General features: G+C 38.8%; 1 protein-coding gene across 3 annotated transcripts in view; it reads right to left on the bottom strand.

Annotated features, from left to right (window-relative positions):
• Nucleotides 1-17,762, bottom strand: part of LOC100865250 (neuropeptide CCHamide-1 receptor-like) — a 28,630-nt gene extending 10,868 nt beyond the window's left edge. The window contains exon 1 of one of the 3 annotated variants that reach the window (XM_086914355.1): nucleotides 17,340-17,762. The gene's annotated coding sequence lies outside the window, so the exon portion shown is untranslated. Of the gene's footprint in view, nucleotides 1-10,959; nucleotides 11,106-17,339 lie in introns of those variants that run through there. The other 2 variants (XM_086914357.1, XM_086914358.1) reach the window with 2 other exon arrangements.
• Between the last annotated feature and the right edge of the window lie 133 nt (nucleotides 17,763-17,895).

The raw sequence follows: 17,895 nt of genomic DNA, 5'->3' as shown, positions 1-17,895 counted from the left end.
TCTACTTAATTACATTCAACAGTTTTATTTCTTCTCGTCGAAAGGGAAAGGGGGCCGATGAAATATTCCCTGCGCGTCTCCTCCTCTTCGATAAATTATCGGAATTTCGTGCTTTCGTGCCTTGGAAATTTCTCCCAGGCGATAACAGAAATCCTTGGGCGGGCGACAGGGGCGAAAAGTCGAATCGCATATCGAATTCAATTTCTCTCCCCTCCCACCGCGTCTTGTACTGGGGAGGGACTGGATCGAGGAGGGAGGTGCGGGAAAAATGAATTTACGGGTTTAAGGGTCGTGACAAGGGTAAATTAAAAACACCGTCTCGGCGTTGAAAAAGGTTATGTTGCAACGGGAGTTACCGTTACCTAAATACTCCCGTTTCCTCGCTTAATTAATACATTCTGCTAGAATTACCACAACAAAACCGCGTTCCAAGAGTCACGTGAAGACGATATCTTGGCGTTTAATTAAAGCTTCTTTAAGGATGGCTCGTTCGAGGAGAGGGGAAACAAGAATTCGAATAAAAGAGGTAATTTTGACCGCGTGGCCACGAAAGAGAAAGAGACGTTCGAGCGTTGAAATTGGATGTTTTCGTAATTATCGTCATTTTTGACATTTAGGAATCGCCCCTACGAAAATATCGAGCGCGAGACTCTTCCACCACCTTGTAGCAAAAGAGGGTGCGACTAGGTCTAGTGAGGAGGGTCGGTCGTAAAGTAGCTACTCTTGGACGTCGTCGACGCTGTCGATCCACCCCCTATGATTGCCAATAAAGTGGTTGTGCACCGCCACTAGTCCAGATCCCGTTGTTTAGGCACCTGGTATTATTCCATGAAACATTTACGCGTTTATTGTGGCCGAGAAAATTCGATATTCGCCTGTATTGAGATTGCGCGTCGATATAACGAACGTTTGAATATCTCTATCGACTAATTAAACGAGGGCCGTAGGGGAAACGCCGGTTATTATCTTTAATAATCAATAAAGGTTGTTCGAATTCGAACATTGGGGATGCATCGTTTCGAAAACGATGTTTCCTTGAAAACATATATTTATCGAAGGCAGGAGAGAAATCGAGAAATGTTTGAAACAGTTCGATCAAATGAATGTCGTCGAATGGATTCGTTTGAAATTTCGAGTAAATTCTCGGTAATCAAAACAACATCAAAGGGTGGAAATCCTATCGCGAAAGGTATTTCGAGACTGGTCGCTTTGTTCTTTCCCGGGAGCTTCGTTTCCGGGAGAATCGTCGTCGTCGATCCGTTTCCGCTCAATTGAAAAACGTGTTTTAACTTTCGATAAAAGGAGGAAGTGTGTTGAGATAGTTTCTTAGAGTTCCAACCGGTTTCGAAAACCGGTTTCCACGCCCCCGTTTATTATCCCAACATCGGATTCGGCGAGGGAGATAGAAATTTTTCGAAGGAATAAATTTGAAAAGCTGGAAAAACTACAATGGGGGAGCGTGAGAAAAATGAACGAATGGGAAAGGAAAAAAAAAAAAAAAAAAAAAGGAACAGAGGTTTGTTTCGCGGCAACAAATAAAATTCAATGGTGTCGGATCTCTTGAAATTTAAATACCGGACGCAATTTCGGATTTATTCGATAGATTCGTCCTTGTGTCGTCCATCAACGTATTTGATATTTCATTCTATCGCGGAGAATAACGAAGTTCTAAAATTCGATGTATACATCTCGTATCGCATCTCGTGAAAATACCGTGCATATTTTAACCGCACCGTGTGAAACCGAGTTAGCGAAAGCTAGAAACGTCACCCACCCCTGTCGAAGCATCCAACCTCTCCGATACACCGAAACAGATTATTCAATCAGGAGGGGGGAGGGGAGAACACTCGGTGCACAATTATATAACAAGATTGAACCGTATTCAATCGTTCACTTGAAAACGCGCCCTTCCTATCAATCGAAACTTTCCACATCCTATTGGCCCGTTTTTGTACCGTCGTTGATTTTTCACCAATTCCAATTTTTCTCGTGAAAAAAAAAAAAAAAAAGAGGAATAAAATAACTCTCCCAGCAGGTGAGAATAGACAGAGAGACAAAAATAGAAAGAAAAAAAAGTTCACCCCCTGTCTGGATCGCGTACCCTTTATTTGAACGAATACCGCTCTTTTCACACGGTTTTTCACTTTACCGCGGTCGTTTTGATTGCGTATCTTTTATCCAGAGATTTTCTACGGTTACGACTATGTCGACCATCACATATACGCAAAGAGAAAAGAGTTAGTTGTGTGCGGCGAACCGTGGAAATTTTAATATCGTGTGTAATGGCCGGTATTCCGTTACTTCGTTTAAGGATTAAAAGAATCCGATCGAATTACAAAACTTTGCCGATACTGGTGTTTCGTTCGAAAAAAAGAAAAAAAATCTTTCTGTTTCTCTTTTTTCCTTTTTCATTGCTCATCACGAAATTTCTAAGGGGGGAAGAAGGATCGAAGGAAAGGAAGACACGGGTGTTAGAGTGAAGGGTGTTAAGCCGATACGATAAATGGTTACACACCGGCGGAAGAAAGCGGAAAGGAAGGATGGAAAAGATCCATTCATCGAGAGTTTGACGTTGACAGGTGTTATGGAAGCTTTGTGGAATGACGTTGAAGTTCCAAAAGGGATAGAATAATGGACGCGATTCTTTCAATTTGACCCCTTCCGCATTTCTGGTGCTTTATGGATTTTCGATGGACAAGCTTCATGCTCGAGTAGTGAAGAGAGAGAGAGAGAGAGAGAGAGAGATCTATAAATCGTTTCGGAATTCCGTGGCGAGAACACGAGCCACTCAGTCGGGAAAAATTATCTGGATTGCGAATGATTTCCTCGTTGACCTGTTGTTCAGCACCGTAAATCTCCCGATGAATTATCGCACAATCGTTTCCACGATAGTTCTCCCTCCTCGTTCTCTATTTGCTCACGATCGCGTCGATAAATTCATCGACTTTAAATTCAATTTAAATTTATGCGAAACTATTTTTCACCGATTACGAACGAGACCGTGAAAGCGAGAAGCAATTCTTGTGAAAACGAGAAGAGAATACCCTGTTTTCTTTAAATTTTCCATTCCTATTTTTTTCAATGTTTCACGAAAATTTCGCGTCGATCAGAGTGCAACGAGAGAATCAACGTGGCTCGAGTTGATCGTGGGTCGAATGAAAAATCTTTGCCATTTCGCGACACGGCAGCATTAGGCAACACAAAGGCACCGATACAATCGTGAAAATCAAATAAACTATTCATGCCTTGCACAAGTTTCGTGGGCGACCAGTATTTGAGCAAACATGACAGCTTTACCGCAGGGTCGCGATATATCTATTATACGTATATATATATATATATATATATCTATCAGCCGGTCAATTAAGACAGATATTCATTAGATACAACTGTCACGATCCAAGTACGTGATCCAGAATTTTCTCTGAAAAATATAGCGAATCTTGATACGTCGAGTTTGTCGCATCATCGTGCAAAATTTCTTTCCAAATTTAATTTGAATTTAATTACAATTCGAAGAGAAATTTGTAACAGCGTTAAATCGATTTTTCTTCAAAAAGTAGAAACGAATATCGTGGTAAAATTTTCGCAATTATATATTAATCGATTAATTTGACAGAAGAATTTACGGTTTGTGTAATCACTGATACTAATTGATCGCTTCATCGAGAGGGAGAGCTCGATTAATCAGTTCGAGCGCCAATTTAAAAATTTCACTCGTTCCATCAATCTTGTTTCATTCCGAACTTATTCCCCGTGCGCTTATAAATTCAACTTTCCGATTCCTTTCCATCTTCGCCTACTTGTATCCCGTATTTCCATTATCCAACGTTTCGTCGAAAGTTACTGGAATCGCGATCTTCAGGGATGGAAATCAGGTCGAATGATCAAAGTCGCGAGGAAAAGCGACTCGAAACTCGCCGAGTTGGTTATTGAATTTGGAGATTCAAGTAGACTTTAATCGAATAATTTGCTTCCGCGTATCGAGCTGATGAACCGGAAAAGAGGGGTCAATAATTGAGCGCGGTGTCAACGAGTATCTATTCCTAAATAAATTTTTGCCAAATATATCGCATGTAATTGCAACGTTTCTTTTAATTGCTAGACAAATTAGTCAAATTTTAATTGATTCGTCTGAACGAATTTTAATTAACATCAAATTTTTTTTCAATTTAAACAAAAAAAGTTCTTTGAGACTTTCGATGATTACAAATTTCGTATAAATTTTAAAATTCACGTCTTCGAGATTCCAGATTATACAAGATCCGCATTGATTGATCAATAAACTGTACAACTAGTTCGAAAAGTAAAACGTAACACGTTTAATAAGGTGTCGTCGCCTTAAATCGACGCCGTTCATAATATTGGCATCATTAATCTTAACCAGCCATCGGATCGTCTTTTTTTTAATCATTTTGCAGGTAACATCATCGGTTACGTTATCGATCAAAGAGAAATCAGACGATCTTCTAATTAGCGCTCGTCACTGATATTACATCGAGCTTGTTCTCGTGCTTTTAATTCGTGACAACTGAACCGAATAAATATCACCCTTAATCGCTTTCCTCAAACCTTCTTTAAGGGGAAAAAAGACGTCGAGTAATGGGAATCAAAGTTCTAATTTATTTCACGATATATCTTTTCTCCTCTGGAAAGATCTCTATCAAAGCTGGTGAATTTTTTATTTTTATTTTCCTTTTTTTTTTTTTTTTTTTTTTTGAAGAAAACGCCATTAAATGAAAGACTAAATTTCGAGAGAGAGAGAGAGAGAGAGTGGTAAAATATTTTCTCGCGTTGCGTTTCAGCGAAAGTGATCCCGGAGGACGGAGCTTTTAAATATGACGAGAAAGTTGTTCGTTGTTTCTCGATAAGTCTCGTTTCCTTTTTTTTTTTTTTCCTCCCCTTTCGCGCAAAATATTTTGACATTTTGAAAATTATGGTGATCCAGGATCCACATTTTCCTTCTCAAGAAAATCTCCTTTAAAATATAAATGAGATTCGGCGTTCGGTCGGGAAGAGGTTAGCACGAAACTTGAAACGAGGTTGATCAAAAGCCACTTTTTTACAAACTCGTATTCCCTACCTTGGCAACATAGTCTCGTGCAACATTAATCTATCAAATTCGGGATGATTACTTAAGAAACTTAATCGATTAATCGGAGAGCTTTTCCTTCGGGACGATAGACTACTCTTCTTCGTGGAGGGAAAACGAAAGGGGATGCCGCAAATTCGAAGTACGATGAAGTGAAATAAAAAAAAAAAAAAAGGAAAAAAAGAGAAAAATGCAGCAGTCAAATTACGTAGGAAGACTCTCTCTATCGATCGATTCGAATTTCCATCCGTAATCCGAACCGTGTCGAAGCTGTTCCGTTGAAAGGATGTTGGCACATTTTCATCAAATTTACCCGACAAACGGGGGTCTCAAGCTGACACGAAATATTTGTAAGTTTTCGATCACGGGAGGAAAAATAGTCGGCTGCGTATCCTTATTTTATCCAACCTGGTTTCCTTTTATACGGATTTACATATTTATATATATTTGTTCCTCCGTGACAATCTTATTAAATCCGATTATATGGAAATCCGCTGTCACACTCGTATATTATTGCACGATGTCGACGATGATGTTTCAATCCGTGAGAAAAATTCGTCCTTTGTGCATTCCTTCAAATTATTTTTTACAACGATACAATTTTATCTTCATCGAAGATAAAACAATAAGATAAAATTGGTTTAACGATGGAAACTTTGTCGGGAGGAGGTGTAAAATTGTTCATTCGTAAAGGGACGAAATTGGTAGCTGCGTGAGATAGATGATCGAGGATAAGACGAATAAAACTCATCGAAACTCGTCACTTGTTCACAGGGACGATGAGGGAAACAAACTTTCCGATTAATCGTCGAGATCCTCCCCGTTACTAAAAATTTTACTTCGTAATTTCGCGTAATATACATCGTGTCGAACGAAAATACGTCATTCGAGCGCAAAACACAGAAACTTTCCTCCCCTCATCGACGCCATTAATCATTTCGTGAGGGTGTCGTGAGGGTAGATTAATGATGGAGGGTAAATTAAACAAAAAAAAAAACGTATTCTCCCCCGCACGGTCCATTATCCTTCGCCTTATCCAAAAATCGAGGCGATCAATGTCAACATTGATGAAATGGCGAGCTCCTCGCGAAATCTCAGAGGAAAATTTGCAGAGGATAAATTTGCAGCTATGCTCTTCCAGGGACGTTGCGTATAAATCACACGTCTCTGAGAAATATGTAGACAGAAATGGTCCGTACACGCGGTGTTACCTCTCTGCGATGTCGTGGAAAATTTTCGTTTTCCTTTTTTTTTTTTTTTTTTTTTCCTTTTTTAAGGTCAACGTTGCGTTACGCGAAAGTAATAATACGGGTCAAGTCGAGAAAAATCACGTTCGATAAATCCGCTATTCGCTCGTTTAAGCAGATTTGATTTTCGACAAGGTGGAATTTTCGGGGAGAGCCGAAAATCAGCATGGAAAAGAGCGAGGGAAATCGTGAAAGCTTCGCAACGTGAATTCACCCTTGAAATAGCCATAAATCCCATCTAGAGTTTCTTTTCGCGCGAAATTTCTCCTGACTCAGCCAGCTGTTTCAATCATCCGGCATGATCGTCTCGAGAGAGAGAGAGAGATTGGCCAAGAACGATGGTTACTTATGAATCATTCATGATCCCCTTGAAAAAACAAATTTGTCGTGCAAACAAAAATTTGTTTCCGAACAAACATGTATATTCCATGGGGAATTCCGCGAAGTTTTCGATTGGATCGACTTGGCGAACGGCACAAGTTGAAATCGATTAAACATCGGCGATGATTAAAACACAACATTTAAAGCGGAATTGATCGAAACGCGAGAGTTTGCGGATAAGAAGTTTTCCTTTGATTGCTCGGGATTCGTGCGAAATTCTCGAGCGAACGTTTCAGCGTTTCCGGGAAGGAGTCGTGAAAAGGGGTGGGAAATCGTCGAGAGTGGAGCAGCCATTAAAATTCGCGTGAATTAAAACAGTAAAAAGCATCCACGCGGAGGGTTGAAAAAGTTTACGCCGAACCTTCCTGCTCGGTAAGAGACACTCGTGTTGTTTTACTCCCGTAATATTTATAACGGTTGACGGTTCGAGTATTTGCTCGTAAAAAAAGAAAAAAAAAGAAACTTCCACTCGGTACAAAGAAGAATAGGATCCGTAAAATAAAAATAATCAAGGGACCGTGCGTAATTGTACTCGTTGTGCCGGAATTCGCGGTGGAATTAAGCTCGAGAGATTTTCACGCGCGGGCGGTGACGACTGGTTTCGATAAAAAGATTCTATCGTTTTTTTTTTTTTTTATATCGCTTTAAACTGGATCAAGAAATTAGGTCGGTTTTAAAAGAATAGCGAAAATTAAAGTTATACAAACCAACAATTAGAGGAAATTAAAGCTAAACGTAAATTTTTGATTTATCTTCGTTTCTAAATCTTTTTTTTTTTTCTTACTCTCTCTCTCTCTCTCTCTCTCTCTAATTTTCCTCTTTTCATTTCTCGTTACTCGTTTCCCTCTCGTCGCGGGGGATAATCCTCGCGAAACGATGTATGAAATTTTTACGTGAACCGCGTACGAAAGAATTCCTCTAAGTCCAGTTGTTCCCACGGATTTAGGATCACTTTTTATACCGTCCAGACGAAACTTACACATCTTTCCACAGACCGCGTTAATCCTCTCGCGTTGAAACTTTTACTCTTCATCACGCAACTTTTTTACGTTGTATATATATATATAGTAACAGAAGGAATCGCGTATTCTTCTATCCGGCGGGAAATTGAGTTATTGCATAATAAAGAACGCCCTCGTTTAGACATATTGAAACGAATATTCTTGGTGGAAGATTAAATTTAACACGCTTAAAGAGCCCCCTTAATTCGTTTTTATTATCCGAGTTAACGATTCGATTACATTACAGCGAGATATCCTGATGAAAAAATATGAGCTGCATATATAACGGAAGAACGAGATAATAAACGGAGTGCTTGTATCTTCGAGATTAAAAATAAAAAGGAAAGAAAAAAAAGAAAGAAAGAGAAAAAAAAGATTTACCATTTATTTCTCTTCATCGGTTACGAAACCAGATACCTTCGTTCTTTTTTTATTGCTCGATGCAAACGAACACGCCACTCGTATTCCCACGATATTGTTCCTAATATGGTTCCTGTCGTGATAGGCTAAGGCTAAGGGAAGCCATTAAACGGAAAGGTACCATCTCGATATAAAGTAAATGGACGTTCAGAAGTGTGTGTACGAGGGTGCGTGGCTGTGTCCGTGTCCGTGACGAACAATATTAAATTATTATTTAATATTACCAGTCGAAAGAAGTTATGAAAGAAGAGAAGAAATTAATCCTTTAGCGTTTGAAATTCTTCTTTGTTAAATTTTTTAAATAATAAATTACTTCCTCTCGTGATAATATTAAACGCAAAGTAAAGTAAAGAATTTTAAATACTAGGTATATTTTCTATGCGTTAAAGGGTTGAAAGAAGAATAAAAAATAATAATAAAAAAAAAAAAAAAGAATAATATCAAAGCGTTTTTATCAATCTATTTTCTTTTTCTTTTCTTTTTTTTTTTTTTTTTTTTCTTTTAAATAATACTTTGGAGGAAGCGGAGCGTTTGAGATGGACGTAAAAATTGAAAATGCTTTATCCAAGTATTTGCACGAGATAATCGTTAAAGTCGTAATTTACGCGCGCTGCTTCGTAATGCTGTTCCCAATGTTCTTACGCATTAACACCGGAATGCCGTTTATTTCAACTGGAAATTAGCAACTACTTTATCGGCCAAATCGCAGAAAATCAAACGTTACGATCGCGTTATTCGCAGGTACGAATGATTGCCTTCTCAAACGATATCGCGAGATTTCGTCGTGCCAATTTCGTATGAAAAGTAGGCTTGTGAAAAAAACAATTTTCCCTCCGTTGATGCGAAAATAATTGCGATTTAAATTCACTGTATGTCCAACTAGTTTTGGTTTAATTTATACGGGATAGCTTCGGTAAACGACGTAACTTCAAAAAAGAAAAAAAGGGATAATAAAAATTCCATAAATATGAATGAATTATGGTTATAAAACGCGTATTAAGAAATTTTGATAAAAAAAAACGAGGAAACGCATCTATTCATAATTGAGTTCAACGCAAGTTTAATAGTCACGTCCTCGCGTTATTTGATTTCAAGTCAGAAGATTCAAGTCTTCCGATGCAGATCGCTCACTTTTATTTATTAACAACAAGAGTGGAGAAATAAAGGGAGAGCGATGGTATTTACCATCTGAAAAATCTAATTACGAGATATCGCGAAATCTCGAATATCGACGATTCGATCGGAAAGGATCTTCTTTAAAAATGCAATTTCAGAGGGTCTTTTCAAAGCGGTCTTCCCTTCTCTCGACGATAAATTAAAATCGTGAGATCGAGCGAATTTCTTGTCTGGACGGGGATCGCAAAAGTGGTTTTTTTCCTATCTTTGCGCTGCATTTTCATCGATTCGACTTCGGGTCGAAGGAACGTCGGGAAGAAACCGGGAAATTGGCCGTAAAAGGTGCGGGATCCGATAATCGCGGGCCGAGGACGCATAAAAATACGAGTTAATCTAATCTCAAGCATCGCGACGATCCAAATATTGATCGTCACGGAAGCATGGAGGCCAAACACGATAATGAGCGGTTGGAGAATTTTATTTTTCCATCGAGCTATTATTCGATTATGCGAGAATAACCTTATCGTTCAATCGTATCATTGATCTGAAGCAAAGGCACTTTGAAATTTTTCCGAGAAAAGAAAATTCTTGCCCGCGCACAAAGTTGACACGTTCGCTCACTAACGACTTGGCTAATTACTTTCCCGACAAATTTTACTTCCGCACTTGTGCATAATCCACGCAACGACCTTTCGCATTTTTTCTAAACTCACTCGAGCCGAAGTTGAAAGAGAGACGAGCCATGAAAGAATATCCTTTTCTCTCCGATCCTGCTCGGTGTCTCGAGCAACAACGAAACCGATCCGTATGAATCCGTGGAGAAGGGTGGCAAGTTGGACGTGGCTCGTCGCAAAACGATTCGCAGTATGGACGCGCATTTGCATACGATTTGAATAGAACGAAGGAGGCAACGTTGAGTGGCGAACAAAGGGATTAGCGAGGACTGGTGTGACGTTAAATCGGCGGCACAATTTCGCGCGTGTAATTAAAATTAATCTCGTTAGGCTGCTCATCGATTCGTTCAATTTAGGCTGGCGACGGGTTTAATGAGCCCTTAAAGCTTGTTAAATAGCGGGCCTCGACGCTCAACTCGATCCCACGATTATAAAAGTTCCGCGACGTTTCTCGCGCGATACCCGCGTACATACTGGATCGGGCGAAACGAAATACAAACCGATAGACGAACACGAATACTATTAATGTTTACATGACGTATTTATCGACGGTATAGGCGGATGAATGAAATTACTTCCAAGGATAAATACACGGGACGAGAAACGTATAGACACGCGTGTGTATATAAATAGACGGGGAAATTTTTCAGAGAATAAAAGCGGGAATAAAATTAAAAAATTAAAACCGATGGAGAAGTGAAAAATAACATTGCGTTAAAAAAAAAAAATTATTTGCAAAGTAATATAGGCAGGAAAGTACCTATCGACCAAAACTAGTGCTCTTTGTACAGTGCAATAAAGGCCGGAGGAATATTAGAAATTAATCGATCGTTTCGCTGATCGAACGTGGAATTTTCATTCTCTAATAATTAAGCAACAGAAATTCCATCTATGCGCCATCCAAAATATCGAACGGAACGTATATAACGGTAAAATGATCGCTCTTGTTCGAAAAGTGGCGAAAACGCGAGAGAGAGAGAGAGAGAGAGAGAGAGAAAAAACTGAAGGGTGCAAAATAATTTACTCACGATTGATGAAAGCCGTTTTCGAGAGTGGCAGTAACGGGACACTGAACGTCGAAAATCGAGGAAAGATCGGCGGAGAGAAAGAGAGAGAGAGAGAGAGAGGTGAAAGACAACCGCGTCTGCTCGTCACCGCGATACTACTGGCGAAGGTTGCTCTACCCACGCCAGAATGAGCGACCTACGAAGCAACCCCCACCGACCCCCCATCCCCATTCGGCGTGTAACACGCGACCGACTACCCCCGCGTATTTCTAATCTTTTCGTTTCGATCTCGATCGAATTTCTCTGCCGAATCGATTCTTGATCTATTAAAATCCTATTTGCGATGGAAATTCGAATAGTGTGAGAAGGGGATGGATTTGTTGGATAACATTTTCGTTAATAAATGTTAAAGATTTCTCGTTTGTCACGACGATATTTATTTTAGACAATTAATATGATTGCGACGCGTGAGTAAAAGTATAGATGTAGGGCGCATTGAGTCGTACAGTGAATTATGCTCGTATTTATGTGCATTAAGTACTTACATGTATTATTTCTCCGGTATACATATGTATATACTGTTACGATTTCACAGTGGCAAATTTGCAGTTTCACTCTGCTAAAGCTGCCATTCTCGCATTTCTGTCATGCGTCCCTTAGAATTCAAGAGGAATTTGTCCCATAGGAGTGAAGATGTATTTTCACTACTAGAATTTTTCCATATTGCTGGAATTCGAAGAACAATTGATTTATTTTCTCCTTCTTTTTTTTTTTTTGTTGCCTTTGATATATATATGTATGAGAGAAACTTGTTTTTTCTACTTTGTGATTTTTAAAATTAAATAGACTTTCTTTTTCATATCATTTTTCACTATCTTTACTACTGGAATGTCCCTTTGATGTTTTTTCACTGTTCTTCACTTTTCACTGTTCTTTATTGCTGGAATTCTCTTTTTAATGCAAGCTGTTTTCTTATTTACAGTATCGGATTTTCTCGTTCGGATGTAAAAATTTCTCTGAATCTCAATTTTGTTATTAAAGAATTTGATAGTGCCGGAGTAAAATTGAACCTTCTCGATTATTACCTCTTCCAATTGTCAGGAACAATCCTCAAAAGTGTCAACATTTTTGAAACCGTCAATATTGGTTGCGAAAACACCCTAGTGATAAAATTGATCACTAGTTTAATCACGATCATCTGGCACCGATCTCGACAAGCACTCGACAAAGAATACTTTCTTTACGCGCATAAATTCAAACGACCAAATATACTCTACTAAAAAATATCCTGAAAAAAAGTAGCGAGTGATATTTAACCTGGAATATCATTTGCCCGCTAATGAGAGATCCTTTATATCGAAGTCAAAAATATACGATGAAAAAAAAAAAAACTGTACACGATACAATTATTAATTTTAAATTCTGAGTGAAACGTGGGGGAAAAAAGCTAACAACGAAAAGTAAACCCGAAGAATCGTTACGAGCGTTACATTTTTCGTGGATATTTAAATGTCTGTGAAAATGTCTTATCTTATTAATCTTCATAAATACGGATTGAAACGCGTGAATGGCGGTACGATAAATATTCACAATGCACATTGTTATACCGTGTTCATTAGGTTGCTAGGATTAAAAGCTTAATGATTCTGTTTACGTACAAATTGTACGTGTATGCGCGGTAAAACAAATCGCGATACGATTAAAACTTGGCGTATTGAAATGAGCGAGACGAGAATTCCCCCTTTAATCCCTTTAACTTTTGCCAATTTCAAGCTTCCGCCGAACGAATTGAAAAATTTATCCGCCGGTATGAAACGCATAGAACAAGAGTCGATCGTTAATTTTCATTAAACAGCTATTCCTAAATACTCGAAGACACGGACGATGAGGATAAACTAAGGAGCTGCGCGAATTGTTCGATTCGTACAACAACGTGCTCGTTCAACGGGCGCACCTCAATGCCATGTGCACGTGCACACATCACTTACCGCGCTCCGTGTCCAATCGTAATTAAAACGGTTTAAGATGAGTTGACGCGGTCGACTCGAACGAGCGATCTCTCTGCGAATTTATTCAGACGTGGCTTGATTAAAATTTCTTAATACAGTTCGTGGACGCGTTTCATTTCTCGGTTACTTGAATCGCCGCTTTCCAATTGGAAAATATATTCGAACGGAGGAAATTGTCCAACAATTGTGCGAAATGATGCGATTTAAGAGAGGGGAAATAAAGAAACTGATAGAATAGAAGAATAACGTAACTGAAATGGGTTCGCGAATAAATGCGAGAACGAATTTCCCCGAAATCTTTTTTCTCTCGGGAAAAAATTACCGGCCGGTAAGGGATTAAATTACGATTCAAATTTATTGCGATGCTTGAACATCTAACGGACGTAAAAACGACTTTAATTTAACTGGATTAAAAAAAAACTGACGATAAATATTACATTCGTAGGTGAAAAAAAAACTGCCCCAATTACGAGACACGAATTTGGATAATGCTGGAAGGCGGATGAAATGAAATATTCGAAAGGAGAGAGAGAGAGAGAGAGAGAGAGAGAGAAACTTGTAGATGGGATATAAAATATGCATGCGTTCCGCGATCATGCCAATATCACGGATTACGTAATGGCGCATCTTTCTTGAAATCACGATTCAACTCTCGTGTTTGAATTACATGAAAGTTGGCCGTCTTCTGAAATATGAATCCCGAGAAGTGTGCACAACGAGGCTTCACAAGGAATCGTTCGCTTCCTATCTCGCCATTTCGATCTCGGCGCAAATATTTGGCGCAAACAGGTGATTTTATAATTCTCGTCGAGTGAGATACGAGCTCGAGTTTTAAACGGAAAGACGGGACTATCTCCTCCTATCTCCAATTAGTTTCGAGCTTTTTTAATTCAAATATACACGTTGAAATCCCCCCAGTCGAAGACATCGATGCAAATCGGTTTTGAACGCGTTGATCGGAAGCAATTGTTCGTCTCCCTTGCGATGAAGCAGAGTTAGAGAACGACATTTTTTCGAATTTTCTTCTTCGAGGCGCGTAACGAAATTCCGCGACGCCTCGTTCGTTTGGCTAGGCCGATTATACTTGAAATCGTTTTATCGTAAAGCAAACATAAACCGATTACAGATCTGCCGGTTTAATCTGTTCTACGCCGCGATACCACCAGTTTTCTAAGTAAACTCTCGAGAGAAGTAATTTTGAATTATTATATCAACGTGCGAGAAAATGAATATAGGCGAGGCGGGGAAATTGCGTGGTGTGCAAATTTGCGCTACTAATTAGCAACTGGTACAACAAATTACAAACTACCGACCAAATTGTGGAACTGTTAAAATGTTTCGTAGATGTCGGTAGCAAAACAGAGGTTTCGCATTTATATTCCCGTGGGTGGATTGGCCGCGTTTCGAGCTTAATTTTCTTGAGAGGGAGGGCAGCATTTCCCTGTCGCGTTGTTTTGTCGCTGATATTTCGTTCTTTCGGTGGAAAATGATGCGATTGCTTTTATCAAATTGCGATAACAGTCGTTCCATCGATCGAAATTTCCCGCATCGGAGAAGAATGGAACTCGAACGGCCGTCAGATGGCAGTAGCGATCGGTAATGGAAACCGGGTTTACCTTATCGTCGAATGCTTGGCTAAAAAGTTCGATTTGTTATTTTCGGGCGAAGTTGGTCAATCACGTGGTTATTTGAAGAAAGGAAAAACGAACGAATTAGATCGTTGCGGGAAACCTTAAAATTACGAGGTTTTTAAAGGTCAATTTTAACTACGTCGTTCACTCAACACCATATTTTTGCGCGCGAATCTTTGGAAAATTGAATTCGGAATAAGAAGACTAGAGGACTAGAATCGCGTTAGAATGCATTGCGGATTTGTAATAATTTTGAAACAAAATTGAAACGAAGAAAGAAACGTTGGAATTATTGGAAAACTTAACTGGAAAAGAAATAACACGTATTCTCGATATTTCTTGAAACTTTTATCCCTTTATTGCCACAAACCGCAATAAAAGTCTTATTTACGAGCTTAATATCTGCTGTTAATCTAGGCAAACAGATCGCTCCTAAATTGGAAAAGAAAGTATTCAGAAATGGACTTTTGGAATAACTGGTTTGCGAAGGTTTCTTATTTTGTGCTGAAATTCGATGGAACAACGTTTCCGCGTCGAATTATTTTATGAGATCAAATACACGCTAATAATCCCGTCGAATTATTATTGCAACATCATGTTTATACCCGACAAAGAGGCTATTAAATACGATCATCTCTGAGAACATCATTTATAATTCGTTCGAATTAACTGCGATAAATGCAATAATATTAAAATATCGTTTACACTGCTTATTATATAGAGAAAGACAGCGATAACGGTGCAACTCGTGAAGAAAAATCAGAAAATCGATGCTTAATGCGAAATTCATTCGATCGAGACAAAGAGTTTGCGATTCACTCGATCTCGGTATTGACGCAAGATGGCGGAATCGCTCGATATTCCACTGACACGCTGGCTTAAATACTCTTAATTGCATCGATTGTATCGCAGTAATTGTTGACAGGTCGTATCATCGTGCTGATATTGCGTCATTTTAATTTCGAAATTTCACGCGAACATATCTTCGTTCATTTCGTTACATACCTTCCTCCTTTCCTCTCTTTTTCCATCGTCTTCGACGATTATACACATGAAACACATTTTTATTAATTAGGTAAAATTTAATACGATGAATGTGAAGCTGTAATTATGAGATGTGGTTATCGTCAGAGAGGAGAGTGTCAGAAATAAACGATCCATTAATATGGAATTTAAACCGATAACGTCCTCCGAAATAATATTTCCTTTGTCTAGGATGCTATAGAGATATTGGGACTTGATACAATTGGAAACGTTTCACGTTCGATTTCTTCCATTTTAATAAATTATTTTACTAAACTAGCAGCACTCGGTTTTACTCTTCGTTCAATTAATTTCCATTTTTAGTTTCTTCTTTGCTCGTGCAATCTTTGTATAAGTAGTAAGTATATATACGTATATTAAGTATCATCAATCTCTTCGTAGAATCAAAAAAAAAAAAAAAAAAAAAAAGATAAGAAGGTACTTTAATTTCAGAAATGAAGTAGGTAATAATTTTGGTCTTATCGAGATACTTCGATTCCTCTTCAATAATTTCCAACAGATAGGGCGTAAGCGTGGAAGTTAATGTCGTGTTAAAAGCGATAAAACCAACAGCTGCATTCACCGTGACGAAAGTTATGGATTTGAAACGGCGACGAAGAAGTTCGGTTAAACTCGAAGTCGCGTTGTGTAAATTAATCGGAACGAACTTCGAATGACTGCATTGAAAACTTGCTATGTGGAACTCCTACGAAGCGTGTCCCACCCTCCTTTCATTCCTTCGTATCTTTCCTTTTTTTATTTTTATTGTCGAGAAACCAAAACATGTCTATAACATGTTGAACAGTTTTCAGTTGAAATGGACGAACGAAATCCATTAAGATTTCGATTGCTGTTTTTGCTCTTATCGTTCCGTTACTATTTTCTTCAGTCTGCTTGGTTCGTTCCTTTACAACATTTAATTTCGACGAATCCTCTAAACGGATCAAACGCTGTTCGCTTTTTTAAGCAAAGATGGCGTAATGATCGACGAATGAACGATAAATCTGGATTAAAGATGGAACGTTTTAGAAGAACGTGGAACTGTGAAGATGACAGTGATTACGAGGGGTTGATTTTCGATTCGTTCGAATGGGAAAACGTCGAGATCACGGCGAGATCAAATTTCGGTTGATCGAGAGAAAATGGGATTTTCTCATTGTGCGTGAAATTAAATTTGAAAATTGCGAGAAAAAAAGATGATTCCCCCTCTGTTTAGCGTAGACGGTATAATTGGAAAGGAGGATAAATCAAGAAGGAAGAAAAGAAACGCACATGTGATCCCGGGTTAAATAGGATGATGAATCAGGTGACAAACAAATATCTACGAATACTTTTATCACTGTCCACTTAGTTATACCCGATCAATATAACAAATCGCGATACTTTTTAATCTGTTCGATGAAATTTGTTTGTTGCGCGAAGAAACAAAACGTTGCACGGAATGTATAGAAAAAACGAAACGAATTTAAAAAAAAAAAAAAAAAAAAAGGAAAGAAATAATAACATCCACGTACAATAAATCTAAATATCGAATTGAACGATTCCGCGTTCCGATTTAAAAAATACAAAAATTACGAAAAAAATATTTGTAATAGAAAAATCATTGAAATTGATCGGATTCCGGATAAAACGATTATACAAAAAACGATAATATGCTTGAGGGAAAGAGGCGAAGACAGAGAATGATGCGGCACGAATCGAATATTAATTGATTAATACAGTCAACAGCAGACCTTACCTCCAGACTTTATTGACCAAGTCCCTCCTCCCTCCTCCACCTGTCCTCTTCCCCACAATTAAAATTCCTCCTCTTTTATCCCGATCGATCGATCGAACGAGGCTCGAACGCCGCCCGCAAAACGGCGGGATCCATTTTGTGCCGATTTTCGAGGATAATTCGACACAGGATGATATATTGACGGTGGGAAATTGATCGACGCTATGGGCGAAGCGAAATTACGTTCGAATAAGCGGCGGAATTTTTACAGCAATTTACAGCGTTAATTCCTCGATTATTAGGCCGGTGGAAAATTTGCCGGTGGAAAGACAGTAGCCGTGGAAGGATGAAACACGATTTCGCACGGTGATTTATCGACGAATCGCGACTGAACCCGAGTCTGAAACGCGCGTGGAAAAATATTAGCACGATCTTGTTTCTTCTGAAGTGAAAACGTGTGTTTCGAGGCATGAAACCTTTTTTTTTTTTTCCCTCTCCCCCCCCCCCTCTCTCTCTCTCTCTCTCTCTCTCTCTCTTTTTCTTTTTTTAACGCGCGCGTACGTGTTCCACGGAACGC

Source organism: Apis florea, unplaced genomic scaffold, assembly GCF_048593485.1.
Source record: "Apis florea isolate Af1SG1 unplaced genomic scaffold, ASM4859348v1 contig_3587_pilon, whole genome shotgun sequence".
Classification (NCBI taxonomy): Eukaryota; Metazoa; Arthropoda; class Insecta; order Hymenoptera; family Apidae; genus Apis; species Apis florea.
This window is presented reverse-complemented; position numbering and strand designations above follow the sequence as displayed.